Below are 5,472 nucleotides of genomic sequence, written 5' to 3'. Positions count from 1 at the left end.
ATGAAACAAAAGAAAAAAATCAGCGAGCTGGAAGACAAAGCAATGGAGCTGACCCAGACAGAGCAGCAAAAAGAAAAAAGAATTTTAAAAAGTGAAGATACCTTAAGGAACCTATGAGAAAACATAAAGTAGAATAACACTTTGCATTATAGGGTTCCCAAAAGGAGATGAGAGAGAAAAGGGAGCAGAAAACTTATTTGAAGAAATAATGGCTGAAAACTTCCCTAATCAAGGGAAGAAAGCAAACATCCAGGTCCAGGAAGCCCATATAGTGCCAAATTAGATGAACCCAAAGAGATCCATGCCAAGCTACATTAAAATTAAAATATTATAAGTTAAAGATAAAGAGAGAGAACTCTAAACGCAGCAGGAGAAAAACAACATTTTACATACAAGAGAAATCCCATAAGGCCATCAGCAGATTTTTTAGCAGAAACTTTGCAGGCCAGGAGGAGGGAGTGTCATAATATATTCAAAGTCCAGAAAGAAAAAAATCTTCTAACCAAGAATATTCTACCTGGCAAGGTGATCATTCAGAATTGAAGGATACATAAAGATTTCCAGATATGCAAAAGCTAAAGGAGTTCATCGCCATTAAGCCAGCCTTATAAGAAATGTTTAAAAGACTTTTTTAAGCTTAAAAGAAATGGCACTAAATAACAACAACAACAAAAAAATTAAAGTAAAAATCTCTGGAAAATATATAGTAAAGGTACAAAACTAATATGAAGGCAAAAGTAGTAAAAGTAACTAAAACTACAAAAACTAGGTAAGGAGTACATAAAATAAAAATATGTAAAATGTGACATAAAAAAACAAAATGTGGGGGAAGTAAAAATGTAGAGTTTAAGAATATGTTCAAATTCAAGTTGCTATCAACTTAATATTATATACATAGGCTGCTATAAGTGAACCTCACAGCAGCCACAAAACAAAAACTTACAGTAAATACACAAAAGAAAACGAAAAAGAAAGCTAAACACAACACTAAAGAAAGTCATCAAAACACAAAGGAAGAGAAAAGGAGAAAAAGAAAGGAACGAAAAGGAACAACCAAAAAACAATTAACAAAATGGCAATAAGTACATTTTTATCAATAATTACTTTAGATGTAAATGGACTAAATTATCCAATCAAAAGACATAGAATGGCTAAATGAATAAAAAAAAAAAAAAGACGACTCATCTATATGCTTCCTATACAGGACCCACTTCAGAAGTAAAGACACACACAGACTGAAAGTGAAGGGATGGAGAAAGGTATTCCATGCAAATGGAAACGGTGTAGTGGTATATTCATATTAAGCAAAATCAACTTTAAGACTGCAATAAAAGACAAAGAAGGGCATTATATAATGATAAAGGGGTGTGGGTCCCAGGTCTGGCTGTGATCCAGGCTCGTGGCTAGGGATAGGACTCCTGATTTAAAATGTTACATTAATTTAATAGGGCGCCTGCATCTAACTTATGTAAGTATGACTCAGCTTATTGTTTATTACGCATGTGTGGCAGAATGCCGCTATTGTTCTCTGACATATATAAAACCCATACGGTCCCTAGCACAGAAGCGCATGCTCCCTGCAATAAAGTTGGTGCCTGCCATTTCATTCTCATGTCAGCTCCTCATGCATTCTTTCAACTGGGCGTCTCACCACCAAAACCTTCCCTTCTTGATCAACTCAGCACTGACAAGGGGTCAATCCAGCAAGAAGATAAACGTTTATAAATATACATGTACCCAACACAAGACCACCAAAATATATAAAGCAAAATCGGTGAAGGAGATTAAGAGATACACACTTACAGTTATAAAATAAGTCATGAAGATAGAATGTATAGCATAGGAATAGTCAATAATATTATGTTAACCTTGTATGGTGACAGATAGTAACTAGATTTATTGTGATCGTTTTGCAATATATACAAATGTCAAATCACTATGTTGCATACATGAAATTAATATAATATTGTATGTAAATTATACTCAATAAAAAATTTTAAAATTTCAAAAATAAAACAGTATTGCCTTCCTCCTGTTTTATCACCTTGGTAGGGACCAATATTTCAGCTATATTATGTGTTAAACAATCCTTTGTCAGCTACCTTAGGAACTTAGCCAAATAATATGCCAGCATATAAAAGAAAAACATGTTCCAAAACAGCTTTTAAATATGCTTTTTTCCTTTTACCTTTTTATTTTGACATAATTCCAAAATTACAAAAATGTTGCAAGAATTGTACAAATAATTCCTCTTAAACTTCACCAGATTCCCCAAGAATGAACATTTGAAAGTAAGGGGAAAACATGATGCCATTTACCCCTTATATCAGGGTTCTCCTGAGAAACAAACCAGTGTGTGTGTGTGTGTACACACACATACGTACATATACACAAATATGTATATATGTATACATATCTCTAAGATATGTATACATCTCTCTTGAGAGAGAAAGAGGGACAGAGAGAGAGATTTAAGGAAATGGCTCACAAATTACGGGAGGTTGGCTGAAAATTCAGGTTAAGAGTTGATGTGGCAGTCTTATGTCTGAATTCCACAGGGCAGCAGGCTGAAAATTCAAGCTGACTTTCTATATTTCAGTCTTGAGGAGAATTCCTTCTTTGGGAAATCTAAGTCTTTGTTCTTAAGGCCCTTCGACTGATTGGATGAGGCCCATCCATATTATGGAATATAACCTGGTTAACTCAAAGTCTACTACTTTAAATGTTAATCACATCTTAAAAATACCTTCACACCAACATCTAGATGGGGGTTTCACCAAACTAGGCACCATAGCCTAGCCAAGTTGACACATAAAATTAACCATCCCCAACCTCTAAAATTCTGCAGGATGTATTTCCTTTAAAGGGATATTCTCTCATCAACCACAGGAAAATTTGAAAAATCAGAAAATTAACATCAGTACACTGCTATTATTTAAGATGCTGACCTTATTCAGATTAAACCAATTTTTTTCAATAGCAAAAGAATTTTCTAATTAAAAACAAATCTGGACAGTTCCAAAGTCAACAAGAAAAATGTTTAAAAATCAGAAACTGCTACCAAAAAAGGTAATTTTCATGAAAGGATTGTTGATTAAAAAAAAAAAGTTTTCTCACTGAGGAAATAAAAAGTTAGCAATTCTCCGATGGACTCGCCCATTTTTTAAAAATTTGATCTTTAAAATACCGAAGTCTGATACTAGAGATTCCTTCCTTTTTCATATACTCCAGGAACTTGTGTCTCTAATTCCTCAAACTCTCCATTTCTACTGGCCCCTTTTCTTCTACATATAAATATGTTTAGGTCTTCCCCCATCTTCAAGCTAAGCAAAAGCAAACAAACCTTTCTCTAATTCCAACCTTTCCCTTTCGCCATTATCCTAGTTCTTCCCATAATACCTAGATTTCTAGAATCACCCACACCTGTTTCAATTTCCTCCCTTCCCATTCAACTTCTCAATTATAGAAGACACTAAACCCATCTGCCTCCTTTTCCTTTTCTTGGATATCCCTTATTTTGTTTAGTTGCTCAGGGAAGGTGACCCCAACACAACCTCAGAAGAGGGGCTAAGATGGGAATGAATTTTAATTACCATGATGATTCTAATCCACTTGCCAGTGATTGATGCAGAAAGAGGCAGAGAAACCAATTCTAGTTAGTGAGATGAGAAGGGAAGTCTACAGGCAACACCTTTGGGAAAGATTTTCTTGTCCTCACAATGAGGCTTCTGACAAGAACGTTTTCTGCTCTATAAGAAGATGATACTTAGAGCTGCTGCAGCCTCTTACAACCATGAGAACACCTAGCCAAATAAGTGACTAAGAAAACTCAGCAACACTATGACAGGTAGTTAGCATTTAGCAAGCTATCAACCATAAGTTAGAGAATTATACTGTCATTTCTCACCCCAGAATTCAAGGTAATAAAAAAAAATCTTTAATTTAAAAACTTTACTTCTCAATTTTAAACATCTAATTATTTACAATATTATAAAAGCATTACTTCTTATTCCCCCCTCCTTTATGATCCCTTTTTGCAAATTCTCAGTATTTCAATTATGTTATGTAAAATGAGCTATTATTAATGGATACCTTAAGGATTTAACCTCTAGGCATGACATTACATGTAAGACAAAATTCCCAGGTGGCACACAAATTAACTTTTAATAATAATTAATTCGTGAGCTGGAATGCCCTGAAATCTATCAGTTGATGGCAATGCTATGTTAGTCATGGATCCCAGCCTTTCAACTCAATATGAGTTATTTTAATGCAGTATTTTTTCTAAGATTCTATGCACTTTCTTATGTACAGTCCTGTCAAAAGGCTGCCCAGCAGCTTGGTCTATGATTTTTCAGTAAAGATAGCAATGGCATTTCAAACGGAAAAGCTTTTAAGGTTCAGAAATCATTTACGGGGAAGCGATTTTAATGAAATGGTTCAGTAGTTGTTATTATCAAAGAATGTTGATTTGGATGTCTGCCTGGACTACACCAGGGAAAAACGAATTGTTAAAATACCTTAAGATTACATCGTCACGAACTCTTTTGTTTAGTGCTCAATTTTACCAGTAGATGTCACTGTAGTCAGACATTATTTTAGAAAAACACAAAAAGGTAACCTCATTAGGATGAAAGGATGTCAGGAGGAAAAGCAAACAAACTCTTCTATTTCTAAACATGTGCTCTTTTATTTAAGAAAAACACAATAGGCATCTAACAAATGTTTGTTGACTGAGTTAATGAACAATCAATGTATATTCTTTATTCTGCCTTGAAATCTTTGTGATTGAGTTATGTTCTGATAGGAATGTGAGAAGAAAAGCTTTGGAATTTGCAAAATAAAAATGATCTCAAAGATCTGAGCAGACAAGTTTAAAAGAAAACAACTTGTCTAAAGTCCACTCATGAGAAGAGGGATGAGAATTCAAGCAATTCAATTTCATGGGCATTAAATGCCAAAGAGGGGGAAGTGGTTCTTAGGGCTCCATGGGAAAGTGAAGAGGAAGGCCATTTGTTCTGTCCTCCCTCTGTGAAATGGGGAAAGGGCAGGCTTTCTTGGCACCAGAGACAGACAAATTCTAAAATCTGGAAGACAGAGCCAAGAAACAATTCCCACTCTCCTTCAACACCCACTTTCTTTTTTAACTGAGGCTTGCCTACAGATGACAGAAAGACATTAGGAAAACAGTTTACAAAGCTGGCAACTTATTCAGAGATTTGATATTGATTATATGTGACAATATGTATTACATCCATTTTCAACACTTGTTGAGTGGCGCACTCCATACCAAATCCTTTATCTAATTTAATCCTCCCAAAAGCTCTATGAGGCAGAAATTTTTTCACCTTTTTTTTAAATTAAATATATTTGGCGACATTGGTTAATAACATTTTATAGGTTTCAAGTGTATAATTCAGTAATATGTCATAGGTATATTTCATTGTGTGTTCATCACCCAAAGTCAAATCT

The sequence above is a fragment of the Pteropus alecto genome, unplaced genomic scaffold (assembly GCF_000325575.1).
Source record: "Pteropus alecto unplaced genomic scaffold, ASM32557v1 scaffold88, whole genome shotgun sequence".
NCBI lineage: Eukaryota > Metazoa > Chordata > Mammalia > Chiroptera > Pteropodidae > Pteropus > Pteropus alecto.
This window is presented reverse-complemented; position numbering follows the sequence as displayed.